The 13636-nt window shown below is 42.6% G+C and overlaps 1 protein-coding gene across 2 annotated transcripts in view; it reads left to right on the top strand.

The window, feature by feature from the left end:
- Positions 1-735: 735 nt before the first annotated feature.
- The window catches only part of KANK4 (KN motif and ankyrin repeat domains 4), a 56631-nt gene continuing 43730 nt past the window's right edge, over positions 736-13636 (top strand). Inside the window, exons 1-2 of one of the 2 annotated variants that reach the window (XM_061633274.1) lie at positions 736-1004; positions 4658-4826. The gene's annotated coding sequence lies outside the window, so the exon portion shown is untranslated. The remainder of the gene's footprint in view (positions 1005-4657; positions 4827-13636) is intronic. The other variant, XM_061633273.1, reaches the window with a different exon arrangement.

The following is a 13636-nucleotide window of genomic DNA, read 5'->3' as shown; positions in this document are numbered from 1 at the left end:
TTCCCCACACAGCCATGAAGTGCACTGGGTGACTTTGGGCCAGTCACCTCTCAGCCTCAGAGGGAGGCAATGGTAAACCCCCTCTGAATACTGCTTACCATGAAAACCCTATTCATAGGGTTGCTATAAGTTGGAATCAACTTGAAGGCAGTCCATTTCCATTTAAGATTGAATCCCAGCATTCCTAATAATTGAGTCACATGAAGCTTTCTGTGCAGACTGCAATTAAAACCTCCAATTGTGTTTCACTGTTTTCTTTTTAAGTATTTTAAACAGCCTCTAGATAGAAACGATCTCCAATGTACTCAGAAAACGAACACAGAATTATCAGGGGGCAGAAAGGACAGGCAGCGTGGTTCCACTACCTGCTTAGCATGACCTTGGTTCAGTCACTGCTTCTCATCCTAACCTACCTCACAAAGTTGTTGTTGGTATAGGATAAAAATGGGAGGAGAGACCAACCTGAAGTCCTTGAAGGAAGAAGGGTGGGATTAAAAGGCTATGAAGAAAGGGTGTGAGAAGATCTCAGAAGGTCCCCCGTAACTCGTCCCTAACTACATTTGCTCTCATCGATCTTCGTGGAGCTTACTTCGAAATAAGCACACGAAGCCCCAAAGTAGGTGAATGACATACATTACTGTGGAATGTTTTTTACGTGATCACGAGAGGTGGTTCTGGTCTCTGCACACCAACCGAAGCAACGAAGGGGAGGGGGCAGTCTCTCTCTCTCTCTCTCAACGCCAGAGCATTGTGGGCAGAGTTTTCCGCTGCAGCAAGCAAGGAGGCTCATAAACTCTGCGAAGAAGCCCCGCTTGCTTCTGAAGCCCCGCGCTGGACTCCAGAGAGCGCTGTGTTGCCGGCCGAGAGAGGGGAGCGGCAGGAGCAGCCCCAGCCCCAGCCGGCGCAGCAGAAAAAGGGAGCCAGGAGCGGGGAACGCTGCCTCGGTGCGGCTGATGAGCTCTTTCAAGGAAGCGGCAAGCTGCAGCTAGAGCCACGGGGCCCAGGTAAAGAAAACTTCCCTCCCCCTTTGTGCGCCTTCCTTCCCCGCCGGCAGAGCACAAGGCAAGGTCTGCTGCCTTAGATGCAAAGCTTGAGCTATTGCCAAGGATCAGTGGGACTTTTTGCTCCCGTCCACCCCCGGGGGCTAGATCGCAAGAAGATAAGGATCTTGTGGTCAAGGAGCAGGCTGGCAGCAGCGATAACGATGGGGAAGTGAGCGAAAGGCTCAAAGGGGAGTAGGTGCGGCGGAGAAATTTGGGGGAGACTCGATGGCGGGAATGAATCTGCGCGGAGCGAGAAACACAGCTTTGGGCCGGTTTAGTTGGGGAAATACGAACTAAGGCAGCCCGATGACAATGGTCATGATGATTCTTTTCCCCCGGGTAGTTTGCGCCTTCCCAACTGCATGCTTCCTTGCATGGAGTGGCTGCCCCCTACAGGATCATGGGCAAAGGGAAAAAATGTAATTGTTCCTGCTCTATTCAAAACCAAGGACAGGAGAAGCCCAAAGCTTTCAAAACGCAGCTCAGCGCCTCTGATGGGTCGTTCTTGTCGTTTGCTGAGTGCAGCAGGTCTAACGTTGTCAGCCCCAGTTCGTTTGCCTGTTCGTGCCGCTCGGATTCGCTTCTCGCTTATTTTGAGCTAGGTGGGGATTCAGACTTGGGACATGAGAAAGGAGAAAGATAAAAAAGAATACTCCTGAAGAAGTGCAGAGTGCTTTTCCTCAGCAATTCCTCCACCCGTTTAAGATGTGAATCTTAAAAGTGTCCGATTGTGGGGAAAGGTGTGGGTTCTGTTGTATTTAAAATACAAGTAATACTCTGTTGGGAAGTGTGGAAAGGATCCAGAAGAGCATTTGATTCAGATAATTCTAGAGGCAAGTCTACAGCTCATGTTTAATTTTTGAGATCAAAACAATTTTACCATCTCCTTCCTTACTGAAATTGCAGTGTTTCCGCTATTAGCAACCTATTTGAAACCCAGTGTTTATGTGATTGGAGGACTCACTCCTGGATAGTAAACTCTTCTAAATATCTTAATTGATAGTTAGACACACCTCAGTTCATGCTACCTGGTATCTGCCTGGCATTTATTTATTTGAATTTATAGATGACCTGTTCCATTGGTATGTCACAGAGAATGACTTGCATGTACGGATCATTCATCCAATGAGCAGACAGATGCCAGGGAACTCACAATTCCCTTCCTGCTCTTTGGACTCCTTTGTCCAAACCAAAACCAAGGGATTTCTTTCCTTAGTCTAATGTATTCTGCAGATGTGCATTACTACCAGGGGGCTAGCAAGTTTCCTCTTAGTAGTAGTACTGCTTTGTGGAAGCCTGGTTACCCCTTCATTTAATTAATTAACTGTTACAATGGAGATGTGTGCTCCTGTGCTGGAAAAGTGAGGTAGGTTCAGGGAAGCACACACATCTGTTTAAAGAATAAAACACATAAGGAAAAATATGTTCTTAAATATTATTAATGCAGGAGGGGGATAACTTGGTTTGAATTTCCCACTTTCCCCCTCTTTTAAAGCCCTCAGGCCTCAGCTGGCCCCTTAGGACATGTGCCTTCCCCCTGCCATGCCCTCTCACCGGCCTTGCTCTGCAGCGCCCTTTGCCTGGCTGGAGTGTGTCCTTGAATTGTGATAATGCCTCCTGATTGTCTGGTTGAAAAGTGTGTGTGAAAAGCTGTGACTTCTGTGTGGCTAGAAGGTAGCCTTCTGTCCAGAGATAAGAGCCACTTCTCTTGTTCCACCTACTTTTGCCTCTGGCTCCACTCACCACTGATATGCAGTTTCTGGAACATTGTCCATGAGGGAACGCAACCCTCGGGCTGAAACTTACTCCACAGGTTATAATGTAGTAGACCCATGCAATGCTTATCCTGGGACATGTTTTTAAAATTAAATAATAATAATAAATTACCTTTTGTGGGCATGGTATGCTACTGTCTCTTGTTATCAGCAACATCACAGGAACTATCCAGTAGGCCCCTGTAACAGTCACGCAACAGAGCAAAAGCAATGGTGGCACTCCCAGGAAGAGGGAAGCAATTTTTACCAGTGATTGAAATGTGAGACCCACAAAAGGTAGTACAGTGAGGGAAGGGGGAATCTATACTTTCCTCAGATGTGTCACTGTCTCTCTGCCTCTCTCAAAAAAAGTATCTACAAGCCCTATCAGCTGTTGGCTGCAATCCTATGCACACTTACCTGGAAATTAACCCTATTGTATTCTCTGGGGTTTCCTTCTGAGAAGACATGCATAGGATTGCACCTCATCTCCAATATGTGCCAGTAACCGGTTATTGAAGGAAATTTGTGGGGTGGGGGGAGGGGTTGAACTGAGCTAATCTAGGAACAGTTGCTTTAGAGAACTGCCTGACAGGTAGGTCTGATTGTGTCTCTCAGGGCCGATTCTGAAGGGCGGCCAGGTTGGGCACTGGCCCAATGGCCCCTGGAGCTACAGGGGGGCCCTCAGCCGCCCCTCCACTCCCCTTCCGTGATCCGCGCCCCCCACATCCCCCCACTTACCTGTCTGCTGTCTTTTACCATTGCCCTTAATGAAGATGGCGGCCATGGTTTCCCTAAGGTACTGAAGCCCCTGCCGCCATCTTAGTTGATGGCAGAGATGCGCGCACGTAGCACACACGCATGCCATCAACAAAGATGGTAGTGGAGGCGTCATCCCCTTAGGGAAACCGTGGCCGCCATCTTCGTTAAGGGCAATGGTAAAAGACAGCAGACAATTAGGTGAGGGGCATGGGCGCACGCATGCGCACACACGCACACACACACGCCGGGGCCTAGGGCAAGCTGATGCCCAAGGGCCCCAGCATTCCTGGAGCCGGCCCTGGTGTCTCTCACCATATATTCAGAGGCACATGTTACCAAATTCTTCCAAGCTACACAGGAAGTAGATCGGACTGTGAAAGACCAACCCAAATTATGTTTGCATTTTTACAAATTTGTAGGGCAGTACAATATCTCTGAGAGAAGGTCAGGTCTCCTCCTCCCCTGGTGCATTCACTATAGCTGCCCAATTTCCCTGCTTTTTAAAGTTTGATAGAAATATCTGTTGTCTGTAGATACGTTCTTAAACCGCAAGGGTTTTTTGCCTATTAGTGAATAAAAATATAGTTGGCAAATAATGTTTAGTCTGAAGCCTAAATGAATACTTACGAATAAAGAGTATACTTCTCACTGTCTTTCACTGCTATATTGTAGCATTTAGAAACAGAATAACTATGATTTCCCCCCTCCTTTTCCTTGTTTGTGGGATAAATACTTTGCTTAGATTACACAGAAACTTGTTTGTACAAGTGAGTATGGGTGGGTGTGAACAAACTGAGGGGAGCTAAACTGAAGCACATGAAGTCTCAGTTGGGTCACTACATTCTGTAGAGTTCATGGTTGGGAAATTCTAATTCCTATGAAAGGTTTACCTCCCACACTCCCAGTCTTATGAAAGCCATTTCAGCCTAAATATTTAGGTGCAGTTATCTGCCAAATGTGGGGATAGTAAGTAACAACTTACTTCAAGGTAAGTATGTATTACCAATACATGCAAAGTATGTATTACCAATATTATTCAGGGGAGCAGGACTGTCTAAGGATTGTACCAGGGTGAGCATTGCTACTGTCCTTTTTCAGGTCATGGAAAAAAGGCAAACCTGGGATGGCAGTGAAGAAAATTGTTCTCTTTATTTGTAAGTTTACTCCAGTTTCTTAATCCACATAGAAGAGACTGCTGCATCAGGCCAGTGGCCCATCATGTCCAGCATCTTGTTCTCACAGTGGCCCATGGGAAGCCAGCAACCAGGTACTGAGCAAAACAGCACTCTCCTCACCTACAATTCCCAACAACTGATATTCAGAGGTATACGGCCTTCAACAGTGGAGGCAAAGCATAGTCAACAAGGCTGGTAGCCATTGATAACCTTACACGCCATGAATTTGTCTAGCCCTCTTTTAAAGCCATCCAGGTTGGTGGCCATCATGAACTTTTGTGGGAGCAAATACCATAGTTTAAGTATGTGTTGTGTGAAAAAAGTGTTTTCTTTCTTCTGTCCTGAATGGTCCAGCATTCAGCCTCATTGGATGTCCCTGAGTTCTCGAGTTCTCTGAGTTCTAGAGAGGGAGAAAAGCTTTTATTACATTTTTAACTTGCCCTTCCTCCTGTATTTCCTTGGATGTCAGACTACACCCTCTCAGAAGATGAACTCTGTACAAAGAAGTTGAGGTTGGGGAGAAAATAACAATACCAAAACAAAGAAATCTCAAGAAATTAATCTCAAAAGTGGTAGGCTGACAGTTTTTCTCTTCTGGATCTTTTGGGTAGGGCATGTCCATTATTTCCTTCTGAGTCTTTCTCTATATATTCCATAATCACACATTATGAATCTTGGGTAAGATTTATGAATCGCAGGGGTGGGGAACAGGATCTGACCAATGGGCCTGATCCTGATTTCTCTGACTCCAAGTGGGCCATTTTGACAGGTGGGCAGGGCCTCCTACCTGTCAATTGTCTGATGTCACAAATGAAGTCAAGTGATGAAAAACAAAATAAAATATTTTGTGAGTGCAGCTCGAGCCATGCCAACAGAGGACAATCCTTTACACAACCAGCTTCTATTAATACATACATACACAAATGAGAACATACTTTGTTATTATCATAGCCCCTTTAATCCCTGAGACAGCCAGTGTGGTATAGTTCTTAGAGTGTTGGACTACGACCTGGAAGAGCAGGGTTCGAATCCCCACACAGAAATGAAGCTCACTGGGTGACCTTGGACCAGTCACTGCCCCTCAGTCTCAGAGGAAGGCAATAGTAAAACCACCTCTGAATACCACTTACCATGAAAACCCTATTCAAAGGGTTGCCATAAGTCAGAATTGATTTGAAGGCAGTCCATTTCCATTTTTAATCCCTGAATACCTTTTTAAAATAAATGTTATTTAGCTATATCAGGAAATAATACAAAAATATATTTAGCTACATCAAGAAACAATACAAAAACTGACTTATGCCTTGATAAACAATCTGAAAGCATGTCTAGAGAATCCTGTGTCTTCTCCGTGACTGCCAAGTCATTTTGAAAGTTATAATTAAAATAACAACCTCTTTACATTTAGCAGTTAAATAATTTATATTATAAACAGTCTATCTTACATTAAGATGCATAAATGTAAATATGTGCATATATATATATATAAAATATGAATATATATAAAAATTAAGTCCTATACTTATTGTCTATCACAGCACAATATGATTAATCCCTATTGTATATATTCCCAACTTTTTTAACATATTAAACCATGGATCCCACTTTTCAAAAGTTTCTTCATATGTAAATTTGTTTCTTTAGCATTACTGCCAATTTAATGATGTTTGTAACTGTTACGCATAGTTTCCTTACTAATTCTAATTTATTTGGTTTGTGATTTACCTTCCACATTGTAGCATAAAGAAGTCTAGCTAGAGTAAGGATACGTGACGCCTGTATCTAGATTGATTTTGGCACCATATTATTGTTGACATAATTTAAAAGCCATAGTAATGGATATCTGTATGAAATATTTACTCAGCAACAACTATGACCATTACCCAGTATTTTTTAGCCTTTCAACCAAATATGGGAGAAATCCCCTTTCTCCTTGCAGAACCAACATTTACCCTCCCTTGACCTGCCTGTTAGTTTAGCTCTTCCCAGGGTCTAATGCTATAATTTCTTATAATACCTTCATCCCCTCAACTAAACTGTTTTTTTTCCAATTGGTAAAGTTTAGAATCAATGTCCCTGGTGTTTTATGTTCCCTTATATTCCCTTCCAGTATATTCTTGTCAGTACTTTTCTTCAATAGTAAAATACATATCACAGCACCAAAAAAGTAACTTTTCTGCTGAGTTACATATGTCATCTGACATTCACAATTCATTGTTGTTGAAGAGTGCTTCCAGACTTTTGCTGTTTTGCAGGTGGGATTCACTCCCATACTCGCAAACAGGTTGAATTGGCACCCTTGCATTTCCAACCTGCTCCAACCACCCAGCAAATAGACTTTTTGCACTGAGGAAAGAGATGGGAAAATGCCCTCCAAAAGTGTGGAATAACAGTTGCTTGATGCAGCGTCATACTATCTCCACACAAATCAGATAAATGAACACGTCATCTAGAAGTGACCTTTGTTGGTATATGGGGTGATTTTTTTTTAACCTGTATCTTTTGGTGATGTTCGTTGTTTGACATCACTTTGGTTACAGGACAGGAAGATGTTTGCTGGTGAATTTAATACAGATATAGATTAAGCAAAGCGCAGCCTTCTTAAATAGTAGTCTGCACTTGGCAGAATAGAAAACATATGGCTCCCATCCCAGCCAATTGGGCTATTAATCATCATGAAACATGTAGGACAAGCTAAAGACCAGGCACTTCGTTCTGGTCACAAATTAGTCTAAAACCTGTGTGATACCACTGGCTTAAATGGAGTAAGCTTAGTGTTAAAATGCTGATAGTAGATATGGGTTGGATTCTCAAAACAAGAGGTAATAACATAAGCCTATGTTAAATTAAACACTCATTTCTATTTTTAATAAATTCACAGCTCTAGGCTGAACTGTCTATGGAGACTTCCAGGCCAAACGTGACTTCTTGTTTTAATAGTTAAGATTACAGACCTGTCTTTTTCATCAAAACCTCTCACCATCCTGCAGTGGTGCAGATGCCTACATTTCTTCCTTGCTGCTTTTAAGGTGTACTGCTCCAGAGATGCAGAATAGCAACATGGAAATTACAAAGAATAGTCATATCCATCAACCCACTAATTTCCACAAAAAGCAGAAGCCCACTTCTGAAAAGGTATTCACAAACCTGAGGATGATGAAGGCAGAGAACTGCCTCTCACAGATGTATCACACAGTCATTTTAAACAAACAGTTCCTACACCCAGGGCCGGCATCAGAGGGCAGCCAGGTTGGGCCCTGGCCGAGGGCTCCTGCGGCCCAGAGGGGCCTCTGAAGGGTCCCTCCTTAGGGTGGGAGGGTAGTGCTCCCATTCCATTATCTGCAGCAGCATCGGGTCCTGCAACCTGACCCTGCTGCGGATGGCGGAGAGGGAACTCCCAGGCACTCCCCCCAATACAGACAGTGTGGGCTTCAATAAGCCCACCCACATGCCGCACCTACCTCTCCCATCATGGCATGCCTGCCATCACCCAAGATGGCAGCCGGGGCTTCAGTAAAGGGCTCATGCCCCTGCTGCCATCTTGGTTGATGGCAGTCAAGTGTGTTAAGCATGGACATCATTCACTCAACATGAGAGGTAGGTGGGGCATGCTGATGGGGTTATTAGCCCTACTGCACCTGTATTAAAGGGGTGTTAAGCTACGGCAGTGCAGGCCCAGGGCAGGCTGGTGCCCAAGGGCCCTGTCATGCTTGGTGCTGGCCCTGCCTGCACCAACCTTCCCCAACTTGGTGCTCTCAAGATATTTTGGACTCTTAATTTCCATCAGCCCTAGTCATCATGACCAACAAGTCAGGGATGATGGAAGTTGTAGTTCAAAACATCTGGAGGGCCCAAGATTGCAGAAGGCTGTTCTACCTGTTGATTTTAACTTTGCTGAATTGCCAAGTAATTGTACGACCATAGCATAGAAGAAATATGCATGATGGCGTGTGAATTTAAGTATCATCCACACAAAACATGTACGTTGGAAACCACCCAGAGATCCATATTTATTATAACCATAATTCTTTGGTTGTCTGTATAACAGAGCTTCTACTGTACCATCAGTACATAGTGTGAACAAAATAGTGTTTTGTCTAGGTTTGCTAAAAACATAATTCTCCAAGCATTTGGTGTGTGGACCTTTAATGGGAGGTATTGACCTGCAATCTGGGCTTACATAAACCAGTTTGGGAGAGCCAAGGTCTTTTGTCTGACGTCCAAATTCTTATCCCAGAGAAGTCAATGGGAGCTTTGTCGTTGACTTCAGTGGGTTAATGATTAACTCTTTAGAAAATGTGCTCTTTCCCTCTGCCGGGACACGTTAAGGATGCAACAAAATGAAAGGGAGAAATTATTGTGCAAACTGTATCCTAATTAGAGATAGGCCTCCCCCCCCAATATTTATGAGGCACTTTCCTCTCAAAATCTCTGAGTGAGGAATTATATATGTAAAAATCTGCTCAGAAGAAATTTAAGCACCATCTATACAGAGAAAAAAATATTTTCAGATGGCTGCATATATTCATTATTGCCATCTTGTTAAATGGTTATTTAACTGCCTACAGACTCATTGGAAGTTTACCTATTATTTTAAAAGTAATCGAGTTTGTATTAAGTAATTCTTGGTTAATTTCACAATTGCCAGGTTTTGTGGGTTTTTTGCACGAATTAATTCTCATACATCCATGCCCCATAAGGTCCCCAGGCAAAAAAGCAATATTTAGGGATTTAAGGACTGCCTTGATTTATATCACTGGTAGCTTGGCACATTGAATAGTTGAGCAATCTCAAATGAGAATTCTCATGGTGTCTTTGTATTTATTTACAAATGTGCAGGTTGCATAGGGGTATGGCAGTAAGCACATAGGCAGTAGCAGATCACAGCAACAGCAGTTTCCGTTACCTGAAAATCTCTCCCATGGTTCCTTTTCCAGTGCTTCTCACTATCTGAATGGAGAAAAGAGTTCTGTGTCTTCCCACCCTGTGCATGGCTGTGGCAGATATTCCACGACCAACTTCCAAACAGTTCAGTGCTCAAAACAGTATATGTTATAAACGATTTGCCTTCTTACGGCTATGCAATAACTTTCACTCTTTTAGTTATCACTAAAATTAATTTTACCAGACCATAGGAGGGAGGTTTCACAAGTCATTTTTGCTCTAGGGTCCAGATCAGCTGTTGCTTACAAGTCAAAGGAGAACAGCATTAATCATTGGGAATGTGCCTGCTAACACCACCCTGAATGCTGTATGGAATAATTCCTCACAGATTCTCTCTCTCTCTTTGTCTAATTTCTTTTTAATGGTACAAATCAAAGAGAATCTTTGCCCAAGGTGGTTTGTTTCATGCGTTAATAGAGCCCCAAGTTTTTAAATTTAGCCTAAAATTTCCTTTTCACCATTTTATCCCTCCTGTTGCTTTCCAACAGAATTTCATGCTGTGTCTGGCAGAGCATGGAGTTCATGTTTCCTGGGTCAATCTCAAATTTAGGAACCCCTCTATGCCTCAAAAAGTCTTGTTAGTCTAGAGTTTAGCTGGGAAATTAGGAGTGGTGTATTTAACTTTCTATGGCAGAAGAAAGGAATTATTTGTGGTGTGTGTTCTGTAAAATTTACTTATTTGTTAAGTCAGACAAACAGCTTTTTAGATATCATAGCAGATTTATGATGTACTTTGCAGTGACTTCTCAACTTCTAGGATCAGATTCAATGTCTCAAAGAGAAAATAAGTATGAGCAAAGGGAAATATGTGCTAGTGATGGGGAGAAATATTTGTACAACTGTCAGAATCCTTCAGTAGAAATTCTGGTAAAATTATGATGGACAGAACCTTTAACTAATGATGTATCCAAAGTCTTTGGAACACTGTATTTGTTTTGTAATGTTATATGAATTTTTGTAGTTATGAAACTAATAAAAATTAATTTACCAAAAAACCCAACAACAATCCAACTTACAGAATCCACGGATTTAGCCCAGTGGCTAAACCAGAAAAGGAAATGGGAAATTGCTGTGTTTGCCAAATTTGCTGATGATACTAAATTGTTCAGGGTTGTTATAATAAAAAGGGATTGCGAAGAGCTCCAAAAGGATCCCTCCAAATTGAGTGAATGGGAGGTAAAATGGCAAATGCTATTCAATGTAAACAAGGGTAAAGTGATGCATATTGGAGCAAAAAAATTTAATTTCACATATATGCTCATGGGGTCTGAACTGGCGGTGACTGACCAGGAACAAGACATTGGGGTTGAAGTGGATAGTTCAATTAAAATGTTGACCCAGTTTCCATTTCCATAGGAAAAGTATTGAAAATAAAATTGCCAATATCAATATGCTGTTACACAAATCTATGGTGTGGCCCCATTTGGAGTACTGTGTACAATTCTGGTCACTTCACCTCAAAAAGGATATTGTAGAGTTGGAAAAGGTTCAGAAAAGGGCAACCAAGATGATCAAGGGGATGGAGCGACTCTCCTGTGAGGAAAGGTTGCAGTATTGGGGACTTTTTAGTTTAGGGAAAAAGCGAATAAGAGGTGACATGATAGAAGTACAGTATATAAAATTATGCATGGCATGGAGAAAGTGAATAGAGAAAAGTTTTTCTCCCTCTGCCATAGCACTAGAACTTGAGGACATCCAATGAAGCTGAATGCTGGAAGATTCAGGACAGACAAAAGAAAGTACTGCTTCACACAGGACACAGTTAGAATTCACTCCCACATGAGGCAGTGATGGCCACCAACTTGGATGGCTTTAAAAGAGGATTAGACAAATTCATAGAGGACAAGACTATCAATGGTACTAGCCATGATGGCTATGCTTTTCCTCCATAGTTGGAGGCACTATGCTTCTGGATACCAGTTGCTGAAAACTACAGGAGGGGAGATTGCTCTTGCACTCAGATCCTGTTTACGGGCATCCCATGGACCACTGTGAGAACAGAATGCTGGACTAGATGAGCTACTGGATGTTGTGCTAGGGTGACAGAGCGCTTTAATCCACTTTAATTGTGCAAACCTAAATTTCCAGTATGTGCTTGAATCCCTTCTGCAAAATACAGACAATCTGGAGGTGACCTGACACTGAAATAATATTATGTTGTTTTACTGATCCAGATTACAAGAGAGTTACAAATTCATTTAGATATAAAATGACTGAATGCATTGTCCTATTACAGAACCTTTGGTGTAGAACTCAAAACAGTGAGAGGGGCAATTGTTTGCATTTCAGCTAAACGTCTCTGCATGATTCCTGCGCAGTCATACAAAACAGGGAGAGGCTCTTCCCTTGGGCTAATTCTATCTCTTATTCTTTGAAAGCAATCTCACAAAGTTAGATATTTGCTAGATCAGATTTGGATTCATATTTGCATGGCCAATGTTTGTTTCAGACTCTATTTTTATGGTTGTAAATGTACTCCCTTTAAAACATTTTTGAACATTCTGAATCTTTCATTTTTAATGTTTTTGTGCATCATCTTGGATACCACGTAAAAAGTGATTAATAAAATGCAAAAATCTGATGTCAAGATGACACAGTTCAAATCCTTGCATTCCACATACATTGGGAACTTCAGCCTGTGCTGCTCCTCCACCATTCAGCCAACAGAAACACTTGACGGCAATATGGACTATGCATCCTACACATCTGTCTCCCCAAGTTGTGTATAAGGGTGTCTCTGGGAAAAGGTACCTGCTATTTTCTCAGGACATGGGAAGCTCCTATCTGAATGCTGCTTCCCCTACCCCACCCCTCTGAAATTCTGGGAGCATGCACCCATTATAGTGAATGGTCTGGTATTTTGTGGAATTTCTATAATTGTGAATCCAATATGCAATACCCTATAGAAGTTTATCAAGTAAGTTGTAGTTATTGATGGCCTGCACATTCAGTTGAATCCTTTCCTTTATTGTTCTGGACCAAAAAAAAAATCCAACTTGCTATTCAGGCCATGAAATATGTCATGCAGTGGTATATTCTAATTGTCCATCCCTTTGCCATATGATAAATGGTTTGAATTAGTTGAGCAAAATATGACATCTTTTTTTATTTAAGACAGTTATATACTGCTTAATCATTAGCATTTCTATGGACTGCCTTCAAGTTGATTCCGGCTTATGGCAACCCTATGAATAGGGTTTTCATGGTAAGCGGTATTCAGAGGGAGTTTACCATTGCCTTCCTCTGGGGCTGAGAGGCAATGACTGGCCCAAGGTCACCCAGTGAGCTTCATGGCTGTGTGGGGATTTGAATCCTGGTCTCCCATGTCATAGTCTGACACCTTAACCACTACACCACACTGGCTCTCGCTGGATCGTCACCTTGTAGTGGTGAGTGGGCTTGCGTGTTCCAATGAACCCTGTGAGTGATGCCGTCAGAGTCATGTACTCCCAGCAGGGTCACCCATGGCGGTAAGGTCAAGGGAGAGGAACTAGACAAAGAACAATCCAAGAAAGTCCTCAATGGCAGAACAGGCAAAGAATAACAATGTGTATGTTACAACAGTTGTGAAGGCAGATGAAGGCTGCAGCAGATAAAACACTTTCAATCGTCATGGTATCCATACCATTGGATCAAAGCCTTTTTCTGTCAAGATTGTGTGTTGATTGTCGTGCGCCGTTCCCCCCACATAAAACAAATTCACGCACAGGCGTCTTCCAAGCAGAAGGCACATCAAACAAATCCTCATCACGACCATCTTCCATCTGGAAACCTATATCCTCACTGTGGGAGGCTGTGTGGATCTAGAATTGGCCTCCACAGTCACTTATGGACCCACTGTTAAAGACCTTATCTTGGAAGACAATCTTACTCGGCCACGAGTGATCGCCAATGAATGAATGAATGAATGAGCATTTCTATGTGGTGTGAAATGGAAATGGACTGTCTTCAAGTCAAT

Source organism: Rhineura floridana, chromosome 6 (genome assembly GCF_030035675.1).
Source record: "Rhineura floridana isolate rRhiFlo1 chromosome 6, rRhiFlo1.hap2, whole genome shotgun sequence".
NCBI lineage: Eukaryota > Metazoa > Chordata > Lepidosauria > Squamata > Rhineuridae > Rhineura > Rhineura floridana.
Note: the sequence above shows the minus strand (reverse complement) of the source record. Positions and strands in the feature narration are given on the sequence as shown.